We start from the raw sequence: 14792 nt of genomic DNA on the forward strand, positions 1-14792 counted from the left end.
AGTTTTTTGAAATATGTTCTCATATCACAGGCTGGCCTTGAACTTGATATGTAGCCAAGGATGACCATGAACTTCTCCTGCTGCTGCTCTTACCTTCCAAGCGGTAGGAGTGTAAGTGAGAGGCACCATGCCCAGATTGATTTTTTTTTTATTAGTATTAACTGAAGTCCATGTTGACATTAGAGTTCACTCTTGCACATCCCTCTGGGTTCTGAGAGATGTATATGTCACGATCTGCCATTATAGTAACAGGATAGTTTCGTTGCTTGGAAAAATCCCCTGTGTCCCATCTAGTTATCTTTTGACAGCGGTCCTTTCAAATGCGTACTTTCCCGTCTCTCTCCTCAGCCGGCCGCACCCTGTTCCAGGCCCCGGCTTTCTGTCTCCAGCCCTGCAGGGCCTTTGCTGTTGTTATTTCACTTCCTCAAGCCATGCTCCAGTCAGCCTCCAGGTCTTGCTCACAATCTTTCTTCTTCCTGAAACGCACTCTGCTCCCCCCACCACCCCTCCCACCCCCGTCCCACACACGTGTCTTATCACGGTTTGCAATTATGTTTATGTGTGCGATTATTAGATTTGCGTCTTGGCAAGGCTGTGAGCTGCTTGCTGAGAAAGCTCTGCCCTTGTATTGCCGATACCTGGCACACAGTAGACGTGTAATAAGGACTTATTGAATAATACTATAACGAAATTAATTAATACACAGAATACCCACGAGGGAAGAGTGGTGAACGTATGTCATGATTGCTAAGAGATGAAAGGACAAGGAAAGCTGACGGGAAACAAGCAAAAAAAAGTTTATCCGGGGCTGGGGAGACGCTCCACAGGTGGAGATGCTTGCTACCAAGGCCGACACTAGTGGAGGAGAGAACACACGTCTGCAAGTTGTCCTCTGACCCCCATATCGGTGCCATGGTATGTGTACCCACATACATACACACAGTAAATAAACAGATCAATAACTACATATTATCTAGTATGATGAAGGCACGCTGGCACTGTATTAAAGGCCTCTGTCCGTCAGATTGTGTGACAGAGAGCTGGATGATTACAGTGATGATAATGTAAGATTTCCAGGGTGGAACTGTTATAGTGGTGACCAGGACGGGGTGCGGCCGTAGAATCCACGGGAGTGAGCCTTCAGTGGAGGTTCTGAGTTTGAAGTGTCAAGGAATTAAGGAGCTGGGCCCTTGAGTGGAAGGTGCACAGAGTCAGCCAAATCCCTCCCTTGCTCTACCCCAGGATGAAGAAGTGAGTCAGAGAGTCAGAGAACACCAGGGGATAGCCAGGTTGGGAGGTGACAGGGCCAAATAAAAGGAGGCAAAGGGTTGAATGGTATTGGTCCTCAGCGGGGCAGAGATTTTTTTCATAGTGGAGCAGGGAAGAAATCGCTCGGAGGGGTCTTGGAGGGCTGGAAGAATGTCGCTAGCGCCGCCTGAGTGTGAGCCATGGGAGAGTAAACAGCTTTTACTTCAGACGATGACAGGGGAAGTGGTAACCTCAGGGGAAGGCCGGGTTTCAGTTCAGGCTAGAAGGTGAAGGGGAGCAGCTAGGTTTCTGGTTGCATTTAACAGAAACCAATTGTAGCCACCTGTGGTCAGTGGGGAGTGGAGGATTGTGGCGGGCTGGGGAGGTGGGGTGGGGGAGGATATTTTGCACATATTGAACAACTCACCACGAGTCCACCATTGCGTGAGGGAAGAGCGCTATGCCGTGAGCTGCACAATTCCTCCACAAAAGATGTCAGCGGTAGATGGTTGAGTGAAGTTGAGGAAGTATGAGAGTTTGTTCAACGGACAGGTGTTCCAAGAGACACAAATAGAAGGTCTGCTGGAGTAGAGCGAGGCAGAAGTGCAGAGCAGCGTGGAGTTGCAGTGGTTTGTGGTTTCCACATGGTGGAGTCAGGAAGGCGCCATCTAGAACGGCAGCTAGCAGGGGCCCTGCAGCGTGCTGCGTCGTCAAGTGTGTCGTGTGCAGAAACCCTTGTTGCTGTGTAGACATCCGCCGGCTCGTCTCCACCCAGAGAATTTGAAATTCTGAATTCCTTCCCCTCCTTACATCCCACTGTCCCACCAAACCTTCTGGTATCTCCCTGAGAGCTGTACCCTGGACTGTTTATTTATTAAGCTAATATGCAGCCTCTGGAAATTTGTGTCATGTTGTAATTATAATATGGCAGACATATTCTAATCCACAGACTTCTTCAGACCTGGGCCTGTTTCTTGTTCTTATGTATCGCCCTCCATTCCTAATGCCGAGTGCATTGCCTGGATCTTAGTCAGGTGAACACGTTAACGGGGAAATGAATGGACTTGGCTCTGTGTTGCCCTTTTCCTAACACCTAGAAATGTTGGGCTCTGCAAAGAGGCCTCTGTGGTAAGACTGTCTCACTCTTGCCCACCCTCTTCCATGATTACCAATTTCCTGGCCTTAATTCCACATTTGCTAGACAGAGACCATCTGCCAGGCGAGACAAACCCAGCTCGGGAGTCACCCTGTCCTCATCCTTCCTAAGCTGCCTCCCCGGCGTCCTCCCAGAACCTGGGCCTGACACATAATGAGTGTTCTCTCCGTGTTTGTGAAGTGGCATCTTCACAACACGGCTTGAGGAACAAACTCATTGGCTTCCCCTGAGTGATTCTTTCCCGCCCCTCCGCATCTACAGCTCTAGCAGAGGCGGTGCCCAGAGGGAATGGACCAGATGGGAATTTGCGCGGTTGTGACACCAATTTTAGGAATGTGATTACTTCCGGAATAGAAGGGGAGATGGGACAAAACCAAGGACAGGCGTGGGGGACTTCAGCTATAGGTATGACATTTTCTATCTGGGGACAGATACATACACATACATACATATCCTTGTATCTTTTCATAATTCTGAAGTGTTCAGATGAGAAAATTTAGAATAAACTATACTTATCTTTGACCAGTGGATGCCTATAGATGGACCTGGAGGTGGAGGGCAGCCCTGGCTGACGGACTCTGGAGGTTTGGGGGTACTAAATCAAGATTTTCAACAGAGCAAGGACAGAGGGATGGCAGAGGGCTTCTGGGCTCAGAGCCAACATCTTAGCCAGAAGAATTCTAAGCTGAGTTTGGCCGACTATGAAAGCCGGTGAATCTACTGTTGTTGGTGAAAACCTCAAAATGTGCGGTTGCCAGCGTCTTAGTCTATTTGTTGGTCTGTTGTCTGGAATCGGGAACAAGTGTTCCTATAGAAACAATATTCCAAATGGTAGCTCTACCCCAACGCCAGCCCACAAAAGCTTACATTTCCCTAATGCACCTAAAACACTGTACTAATAGCACTGAGGACCCTGACCACTGTTTATAACAGTGCTTCTGTGAGAAAGTGCATTTGGAGTTTTAATGCTCGGAACACACATTCCTCAGCCCTACAAGTCCTCTGGACTCTTGACCTTATTCTCACACGGCTGATTCTTATCAGAGTGGCTCCCTCTGTGGTGGAGGGCAGGCCGGCAGCTTTCTGTTGCTACAGGATGTAGGCTAGAGTTTCAAGTCATTCATCTTCACGGAGCCTTCTCCAACCCCTACCACGTACCCTCGCCTGGGGTCTAAGTTTAGTCTTCAGCCCTCAAGCACAAGGAGGGAGCCTCACAATCAGTACGTCTTGCACACCCAGTCACAAGTTGACATATAAAGGACTTCATTTGTATGTCTCTGGGATGTCGGGGAGGGGACCAGGAGTTCTCGTATCTTGAAAGAAATGGCGTGGAAGACTAGTATAATCTCTGAGACACTGGGATGGGAGATAGGCCTTGGACAACTTTTGACTAGGGGGCAGGGAGACCAAGTAGAGAATTCTTTGATCTATGACATAGCTCAGTGGGTAAAGGCACTTGCCACCAGCCCTGATGACCTGAGTTCCAGCTGTGGCACCCTTAGGGCCGAAGGAGAGAATCAATTCCTGCAAGGTGAACTCTGACTTCTATACGTATGCCATGGAACATGCACATATGTGAAATAAATAAATGTTGGGAGAGAGAATTATCCTCACGCTGGTTGGAATGACATTTAAAACATGTCCTGGGCAGGACACAAGTGACTTCAGCAAGAAATATCCCTGCACAGGATATGGATGCTCAAATACTCTTACTTAGAAGAACCACAAGCTCCAAGGCCCCTGTGGTATTTGAAGGGGCCTAAAACCTGAACTATCATTTTTCCACAGACCGAGATGTCTTCCCTGTTAGCTGTGAACATGGTTATTATCATAGCATCTAGAGTCCCTGACTCAGTGGGGAACAGTGACGTATGTGGGTCCCGGCAATGGAGAGAAGCAGTACGAATTCAACACGCGATTCTGGCAGAGCCACTGAAGCCATTGCAGGGGCGCGTGAGTCACCGCGATGCTCAGAACTAAAGTGATCTAGGACAGAGGGGACTGAGAGCCCTAGGACCACACAGGGCTTGTTCTGGGTGGCAACACTCTGACTGAGACGATTCCTTCCCCCTATTGTGTAGTCATGAGGAGACTGAAGTCAAACTGCCTTGCTTTCTCCTGGGAACTCACTCTTGGATGATATGACCGAGACACCGAAAACCTTATCATCTACGGTCCCTGTGCTCTCTTCCTGAACCCTCAAGGACTTCCTGCCCTCAGGCCTCTGGAGCTGTCCTGCTTCCTGTCCCCCAAGCAGAGTCTCCAGCTTTCCCATTAGTTGTACTGGGCTCTGTGTCACCTCCCTGACAGTCCTGTCTTTGTATGTAGGTGAGATGTGTGTACTTGTACAAGTTCCTGTGTGTCTGCATGGGTGTGGGTATGTGCACGTGGACACCAGAAGTCAATATTGCCTTCCTCGGTTGCCCTCCACCTTGTTTTTTGAGACAGTGTCTCTCAGTGAATCTGGGGTTCATCAATTCACCTCAGCCGGCTGGTCAGTAAACCCTGGGGATCCATCTGTCTTTCTCCGCCCCGCCCCAGCACTAGGATCACAGGCGCATGCCACCACTCCAGGCTTTCCTATGAGTACTGAGCATCTGAACCCAGGCCACCATGCCTATGCAGCAAACAATTTCTTAACTGAGCCATCTCCCCAGGCCCAACATGTGTTTTCTACTTAAATTACTCATAGTCTGTAGGATATGGCTGAGGAACTCCCTAATCCACACACTGTTGGCAAAAGAGTGATAAATCAAGGCAAATCTGTTCCTTGGTAACTTCTAAAGCACCTCGAGTTATGAATCTACAAAAGGCTTATCGTCCCCACATGCAAAAAAAAAAATGAAAAATGTATTTCATTAAAATCTGATAAGTTCAGCTTTTGCCTGAGAAGGCCAAGTTGGGTGGGTAGAAGAATGGTTACTATAAAGACAGATCACCAAGTTTTCTAACCCTGCCCTGTGCTGCTCACACTGCTGACATAATAAACACAATGGCTTTATGTGATGATAACGAGTGGTTTTACCTCATATCTAGGGAAATAAATATATTCTGTTACATTAATAGAAGGAATTTTAGGAACATGGGAACACTGCAATGCCCTTCCTTGGTAATCATTAAAGAGGGCTGAATTAGGATTCAATGGCAATTTAAAAATAACTGAGACAAATGTGTCTGGAAGTGTGTCTGCTTAATTAAACCAAACAGTTGGCCAAATACGCTGAGATATGTTTCAGTTCGTCCAGTTGGCATTTGCTATTTGCTCCATGATTAGAAGACTGGCTGGTCTTGTCTGAGAAGGCAGGCTTCTCTATCCACGAACAATCCAGAGAGGTGCAATCCACCTTACCAGATGGTCTGGCCGATGACCTGGTTCTCAGCCCCGGGGCCAGCCAGTCCTTACGCATAGAAACCAGTGTTTTGCTTCCTGGTAGAGCTCAGGTATGAGGGGTCCAGGCTTCAGATGAAGTACTGATGGACTCAGGGCCTCAGGCAGCTTTCTCTGGTCTAACTGGTCTCTCTCTCACTTGACATGTGGCAACTGCAGTGTGGATAGAGGCTGGACAATTCAATGTGAATGTTTCCCCTAGATTTCTGGTTCCTCTAGAGGCCCATGACCCAACCATGTCCTGGAAAATGTACTCCCTCTCCCAGCTAGCATATTTCCACCATCATTATAGACAGTACCTCCCCTCACCCTACTCCCAACCAAACCCTGCCTCACCTATGACATTCCCCCAAGATTTCTGTCTGAGCATAAGGCTCACTCATATTAATGAAAAGGGCTTTTACACACAGATGAGAAAGAGCTTGCTCCCCAGGTGAACCCGTCCGACAGGTCTGGAGCCGAGTAACTGTCCTCCTCACATCCTACCTTCAGAGTCAAAGTCAGAAACCTTAAAAAAAAAAATGTTTCTTGCCGGGCGGTGGTGGCGCACGCCTTTAATCCCAGCACTCGGGAGGCAGAGCCAGGCGGATCTCTGTGAGTTCGAGGCCAGCCTGGGCTACCAAGTGAGTCCCAGGAAAGGCGCAAAGCTACATAGAGAAACCCTGTCTCGAAAAACCAAAAAAAAAAAAAAAAAAAAAAATGTTTCTTAAGCCATACATGGTGGTATACATCTTTAATCTCAGCACTCAGGAGGCAGAGGCAGGCAGCTCTCTGTGAGTTCAAAGCTAGCCCGGTCTAAAAGGTGAGTTCCAGGACAGCCAGGGCATAGTGAGAAATGGTCTCACAAAAGGTTTTATTAGCATATGTTAATTATACATAATAATGGGTGGATTTACTGATATTTTATGCATGCATACAATGTGGGCTGTTCATATTCTCTACACACACACACACACACACACACACACACACACACACACAATGTCCTCTTGTCTTCTTCCCACTCATGCTCTTTCTTCTCTCAACTAGTCTCTCTTGCACTTTCAGACCTTTTTTTGGTAACCCAATGGGTTTAATTAAGGTTGCTTTCATGAGTGTGGGTGATGGGTTATTTACAGGAAGGAGCTTGGGCACCTGATCAGCGGCTACACCATTGAGGAAAGTGTCTCTCAAAGTTATCAGGAAGGAGAGGTATCTCAGAGACCTTTCATGGTAGTTTTTATCAGTCTCTTTACCTCCTTCATACTACTCCCAGTGCTATTTGTTTAAAAAAAAAAAAAGAACTCTGCCTCAGTATAAGTCTTCCATCCATCAGAACTAGCTGCTCCAAGTAATCTCTGATCTTTCGCAAGATAGACCTTTTAAAGGAACCTATAACTCCACCCAGATCTGGAAGGGAAGGAAAATTTGTTTACCGGGTCTCTAAGCACCGGTCGGCATTGCCTTTTGCCAGCACAGTTTCTCAGTCATTTAGTGAACAGCTTCCTGTGTGGCTCTGAGGAAATCGGGCTCTAGCCACACAGTCTCTGAGGACATGTCCCCCATCTGACATGAGCCTGTGAACTAGGTTCACTGGCCACTGGTCACAGCAGCACTCCAGGCTAAGTCCAAGAACTGTGTCAGAGATCCCCGCGGTTATCTACACGGTGGCCTTGTACTTTATACTCAGCCAGGTTCGTTCACAGCACTGAGTTAGTCCTGGGAGTCTTGTAGGCTTCTACTTTCACTTAATCAAAATTAATCTAAAAAAAAAAAAAAAAGGAAGAAAAAGTCTCCCTCAAATACAGGGCTGGATAAAATATTCTAGCACTTGAAGACTTGTTTCTTTCTGAACTGTAGCCTACCTGGACATGGACAGCCCTACACCAGGAAAGCAATAACTTTAACAGTACCGTGTGGCTGTGTTGACTTAGGATAAAAGAGTCATGGCTGTGTCCACAAGCATTTGCTGTGGAGGAAGCTAGCCTCGCTGATATCAACTGCCTGTGCTCACGTGGCCACCTTAGAGGTGCAGAAGCCCAAGTTTCCAGTGTCCTATTTAGCTTTCCATTGCTGTGACAGTGACAATGACCAAAGGCAACTTGGGCAGGAAAGGGTTTATTTCAGTTTATAGCTTCTAAGTGCATCATCCAGGGTAGGAATTCGAGGCAGGAACCTGGAGGCAGGAACCGACTGAGGTTGTGGAGGAATGCTGTCTACCGACTTGTTTCCCATGGCTTGCTCATCCTGCTTTCTCATATCATCCAGGACCACATGCCTAGGGAGAGCACTGCCCCGTGACCCTGTGACCATATCCGTCATTAATGAAGAAAATGCCCTACAGGTAGTCAGATGGAGACATTTTCTCAGTTGAGGTTCCCTCTTCCCATATAGCACTAGCTCGTGTCAAGTTGACCCAAACTAACCAGTACATCCAGTGTCCAGCATCTGGTAGGAATGTACTTGGACCACTGAAGCCTGGAGAAGCTGAGGTTTTCATCTTTACCGTCTGGTATAACTTAGCCAGGGAAATGGCCAAGTGGTTTCCCTGCTGCAAAGTACCTGGGAGTCCAGGAAATATCTCTGTTTGGGGGAATCTTTCTGTGCTCACAACTTTAAACAAACAAACAAACAAACAAAAAAACCCCAGCCATCCAATGTTTGATGTTTACAGTGCCTAGAAAAAGCACACAGTATGGAACCAGAGTCACTAGGAGGGAGGTTGGGAGACCCCAGCCACCAGCAAGTCTGCTCACTGGCACTGATGGCCATATTTTGCCTTTCTATAAAAGTATTCTGATTGTCAACTCATATCACACTCCCAAAGAAAACTCTGCTGGGTTTAAGCTTTAAATATAATAAGGTAAACTTACAACCAGGTGTGGTGGTGCACGCCTTTAATCCCAGCATTTAGGAGGCAGAGGCAGGCAGATCTCTGTGAATTCAAGGCCAGCCTGGTCTACATATTGAGTTCCAGGACAGCCAGGGCTATGTAGAGAGACCCTGTCTAAAAATAAAACCAAACAAACAAAAAAGGGGGAAAAAGGAAAGTAAATTTGCAATGAAGGGACTAGGGACTGGGAATGTAGCCCAGCTGGTAGAAGTGCTTACATCTAAGCTTGGGCTTAGATCTCCAACATCACATAAAAACAAAATGTGCGGGCACCTGCTGTAATCCCAGCCCTGAGGAGGTAGAGGAGGGAGGAGCTGAAGTTCAAGGTCTACCCTCAGCTACCCAAGGAGTTCCAGGATAGCCTGGGATAAGATCCTGTCCCAAAAATAAATAGGAAAAAAAAAAAAGCCAGCTGTCATGGCACATGCCTTTAATCCCAGCACTTGGGAGGGAAAGGCTGGCGGGTCTGTTTGAACCCAGGGGCAGCCTGGTCTACATAGTAAGCTCAGGCCAATCGATACTAACATAGTGAGACTATTTTTTTTTTCTGTTTTTCTTTTTTTTCCAAAATAGAGTCTCAAGATGTAGCTCTGGCTGTTCTGGAAATCAGTCTGTAAACCAGGTTGGCCTCAAACTCACAGAGATCCTCCTGCCTCTGCCTCCCAAGTGCTGGGATTAAAGGCATGTACCATTACCCATTGAGACCCTATCTTTAAAAAAAAAAAAAAGATAACTAAATAAATATTACAAAAGCTGTATCTTTACTACAGCAAGATGTCATATTAAAAATAAATGCCGCCAGGCGGTGGTGGCACACGTCTTTAATCCCAGCACTTGGGAGGCAGAGGCAGGCGGATCTCTGTGAGTTTGAGGCCAGCCTGTTCTCCAAAGCGAGTTCCAGGAAAGGCGCAAAGCTACACAGAGAAACCCTGTCTCGAAAAAACCAAAAAAATAAATAAATAAATAAATAAATAAATAAATAAATAAATAAATGCCAATAATAACAGAATCATATACATTCAAAAATCTATGTTGAATTTAAATGAATTTATAAGAAACTCCTGTGACCTGAGTTTTGGAAAGTAGGTAAAAAAATCTGAGAAGATAATTCATTAATGGGTGGTGCACAGATGCCCAAAATTATAGAAAAATATAATTTTACCATTCTTATTTATCAAAGGGGCTATCATTGACTTAAGTAGACAAGATCCAACATTGCTGAGAATGGGGGGGGAGGTGCGATTTGATTGAAATTTCTGTAAGAACAATTTGACCTTAATGTGTAAAGAACCTTAAAATGGCCCGGCTCTTCGAGCCAATAATGTTATTTTCAAGATAGCGTCTAAGGGGCTGGAGAGAAGGCTCAGCAGTTGGAGTGCTTGTTGCTCCTCTGAGTGCTGGAACCAGACGGTGCTTAGTTGGTTCATTAACTGCCTGGAACTCCAGCTCCAGGGACACCCTCTTCTGGGCCCTGCAGGCACCTGTATTTACATTCACATACATAGAACTAAAAGTAATAGTAATAACAAATCTTTTTTTAAAAGTAGCTTCTGATCTGGAGGTAATGGTGCACACCTTTAATCCCAGCACTCAGGAGGTAGAGGCAGGTGGATCTCTGTGAGTTTGAGGCCAGCCTGGTCTACAGAGCAGTTCCAGGACAGCCAGAACTACACACAGAAACCCTGTCTTGAAAAACAAAAACAAAAAACCAACCAAACAAAGCAAGCTTCTGAAAAGGCCAGGGAGGTGGGCTGAGTGAGTAAAGATGCCTCCTGAGCAAGGCTGATAATCTGAGTGAGTAAAGATGCCTCCTGAGCAAGGCTGATAATCTGAGTTCACATCCTCAGAGCCCATGTAAAAGCCAGATGGAGTAAGACATCTATAACCCCAACACTCTTTTTTTTTTCCAGAGCTGAGGACCGAACCCAGGGCCTTGTGCTTGCTAGGCAAGCGCTTTACCACTGAGCTAAATCCCCAACTCCAACCCCAACACTCTTATAGTGAGATAGGAGACAGAGACAAGAATCCCCAGAAACTTGGTGCCAACTAGCCTGGAGTGTCAAACAACGGGACAGACCCTGCCTTCAACAATGTGGAAGGTCACCCAAGGTTGTCCTCCGACCTCCACATGCACACCATGGCAATTGCACACCCTTACATGCAGACATACACAGACACATTATATATGCATAAACATACAACAATAAGTAAATTCATTAAAAAAGAATATCTTCTAAGGATATAAATGAAAATATGAATAAAATTTTAATGCATAAAAGTATTTACCATAGTGTAATTATAACTGAAAATGAATTTAGTATTCAATTATAGCGTAAGTAGTAATTTGTGATAAACCCACATTAAATTCATGACTTCCATATGTAGTCGTGAAAAATAATTTTATTATAGAGACATTTGTGAGATGATAGTAGATATAAAAGATAGAATATCAAATTGAATATGCTCATAAACTATGTTTTAAAAATAATACTTAGGCCGAGTGGTGGTAGTGCACGCCTTTAATCCCAGCACTTGGGAGGCAGAGGCAGGTGGATCTCTGTGAGTTCGAGGCCAGCCTGGTCTACAGAGCGAGATCCAGGAAAGGTGCAAAGCTACACCGAGAAACCCTGTCTCGAAAAACCAAAAAAAAAAAAAAAATTAAAGGCCAATTAAGATAGATAGGAATACAAATAATGTTTTTTCTTTTTTTTTTCTTTTTACATTTTATTTCTTTATTTTGTGTTTGTACGTATGTGGGAACCTGTGTGTGACAGCACATGTGTGGGCAATCAGATAACAACTTTCGGGAGTCAGTTTTCTCTTTCCATCATATGGGTCCTGGGGATCCAACTCAGGCCAATTGCCTTTACCCCACTGCGCCATCTCAGCAGCCAGCCCTCTTGGACGTTTTTGAGACAGGATCTGGCTATGTAGTCCAGGCTGATACCTCAGCTTCGCAAGTGCTAGGATTCCAGGGATGTGCCACCACGAAATATTTGATTCTATTATTATTATTATCACTTGTCTATGTTTTCCTTGTTTCCCAAATTTCTTAACTATTTTCTGGTCTTCAGGCCGGTAGAACTTTCTCCCTTTTCTACAACTTCATAGTATGTTTCTGGTCGTGCACAAAGAGGTACAGTTTAGATAATGGCCGACAAACAATACTGCACATATTAGATAATTATACATTAACTAACCCTGGGGTTTTTATAGATGTCATTATAACTTTGTGCTTTAATATAGCTACTATCTTGGTGTATGGTTGCATTAATCAATAGAGTTTAAGATTGAAATAACAATTTTACAGCCCGGTCCGAACAGCAGCAGGCCCTCCCCCGAGGACAGCCTGCAGGACAGATGCTTCACAAAGCAGCTGCCTTCAGCTCCATTTGCCACGGGTCAGATCTTTCTCTTGCTCTCTTGACCTTATCTGACTTCTGTATAGGTTCTTCAACTCCAATCTGGTTCTCCATCTCCCTCAGAGCTCTCCTCCTGACTTCTTAATGGCCTGCTCTCCTCCTGACTTGGTAATTTGAAACCTTGGTGCAGACAGAGCCCATGCTGGGATTTCCTGAGGCTCTGAGTTTGCTTGAGGACCTGTCCCAGTTCTCCTGGCTTGTCCCAGGTCCCTAGAGCCCCTGACAACACTCCCAGTAAGCAAGGCATACACTCCTGGATTAAGCTCCTTTCTCAGGTCACAGAACAGTCTCCTGGAGCTGTCGAGGGCCCAGTGATCTGGCACCCTCCGGTGGCAGTGGGTAGGTGTGCCTTGGCTCACTCGTGGTAAACTTGAGCTTTAGAGCCTATGACCTGTCCCAGGTGCCCTCCTGTGACAGTGTAAAGGGACCTGCTATCAGGTCTGGGTGAGCCCCGGCCACTTCTGCCAGACCCCTAACCATTCACCACCTGTCTGTTTGCTGATAGAGAAATTCAAAGACGACCTGTCTTCCTTCTCACACAAATGTATTTTATTATCAAGATAGGCACTTTTTATTTGTGTGCGTAAAAACACACAAGCCATGGCTTCAATGAGGAGATCAGAGGACAACTTACAGGAATTTAAAATTGTCAATTAATTTATAGCCATACATTGGTCCAGGTGTCAATTAAGCTGGGTTTGGTGGCACTTAGGAGGCAGAGGCAGGAAGATCATGAGTTTGAAGCCACCCTGAACTACACGGTGAGTTCAAGGTCAGCTGGGATGTCCTTGGGAAACCCTGTCTCACTAACCATAAGAGAAAGAGGAGGAGGAAGGTGGAGGAGGAGGAGGAGGAGGAGGAGGAGGAGGAGGAGGAGGAGGAGGAGACAGCTAAAATCCTAAAAGACTTGAGTCCTCGGTTCCAGTTATCCCTAAGACCCGGGAGCCTCCTCTCCTCCAGGCTGGGTTTTGGCATCTGACACTAGTCCTTGCGATACCCGCCCCTTTCCCATCTACTCGATGTGGTTTCCTTTGACTTGCAATGCAGGGGCCCTACTGAAACAGCAACCAAACAGCATGCTTTTGAAGAGAGGCGACGCATTAGTAGCCAGAGCAGCATAGGACAGAATGTTGATGAGCTATCTGATCCAAACTGTTGGTTACAAGAAATTGTCAAATGACTAGAGACATGTGACTCCTAGGCCAGTCAAAAGGCAGACTCCTAAAAATTATGTATATCAAAACCTGGGCCAACTGAGCCAGGAAACCTGCAGCAGAGCACTAGGGAACAGCCATTGTTTTCTCTCATGGGGCCTTTTGACCTCACAATGAGCAGGCCTGCCCCCCCCCACCACCCCCACCAGCCTTTTCAACCTAGTCTTGCACCTGACTGCAGAAAACTGGCCCCTCTAGCCTCTGCGCCTCTATAGCCTTCTGGTTTTAGCACGGAACTGAATTGGAGCGTCCCTTTGTGTCCCTTACTGCAGGTTCCCAAGAGAGAAGGCTTGATTTCTGCTTATCTTTTAAAACTAAAGCACACAGGGCAAAGGTTGCTGGATATGGTTTATGGCCACACATTGGGCAGGTATCCAATTAACTGTGATCGTGGTCATGTGACTCACTGCCCACTTAGTCAGGTGGATCAGTAGAATTTTTATCAGAAAGGGACATGGGCATGAACGGTCATAATTGGTATCTCTTACCAAACTGAGTTAAGTGTAATTTAAGCCCTAGCCAATCAGAAAAATTAGGCCTGTCGTAAACATGGGCAACCCACTCCCCAAAGGCTCTCTCTAATTATCTCAGGTTGGCAAGAGAATTCACCTCTGGTCCTTGGAGGTATGTAGCCATACTCTACCTCATCTCGTACCTTCTGCAAGTCCCCAGACCCACCTGCACCTGCCTTCAACATTCTGCAGTGAGCTAGATGACTCCACTCACTTGGGAGTCTATTAATTTTCTTCTCCCCTTAACCACACTAAAGACTTTGCTTAGTAAAGCATTTTGAAGATTTAGAAAGTGACTGTTCAGTCTGCTCAGGATTTATATCCCAAACAGATGTGCCAAGAAGTCATAGGAATCAAACTGCTGTTCTGTGAGTAGAATAATATATTAACTTGCTTTTTAGTGGTTTCGATTACACAGCTGTACAAATTGCAGTGGAGTCTTCAAGCTAAAGATGTTTTTATGTAAAACGCATCAGCCCTTCAGGAGGAGGTTTCAGCACAGTGGATGCATTGGGGAACAAGAACACATCCCTGTGAAATACTTCTCTTTACCAGGAAGAGTCATTCAGGTAGTTGAGCGATGGTGATACTTAGCTCACCCGAAAGGACTTTCTGTCCTTCATCACAATAACTGAATGGAGCCAGGATATGCACACCTTTAATTACAGCACTCAAGAGGCAAAGGCAGGCGGGATCTCTGTGAGTTAGAGGCCAGCCTGGTCTACTGAGCGAGTGCCAGGACAGTCAGGACTACACAGAGAAACCCTGTCTTGAAAACCAAACAACAAACAGACAAACAAACATAAAAGGAACAATAAATGAACATAGAAGCCAGAGCTGTGATGGGGGTGCAGGATGTGCCTGAAAACAAAGATGGATGACGCAGAGTCAGGGAGCCTGGCCTTGGAGGAAGCACTACAAGAGATTCCCAATTACCACACCAGAGCTCCCCATCGAATCAATGGAGGGAGGCATACTTT

This window comes from Peromyscus eremicus, chromosome 8a (assembly GCF_949786415.1).
Source record: "Peromyscus eremicus chromosome 8a, PerEre_H2_v1, whole genome shotgun sequence".
NCBI lineage: Eukaryota > Metazoa > Chordata > Mammalia > Rodentia > Cricetidae > Peromyscus > Peromyscus eremicus.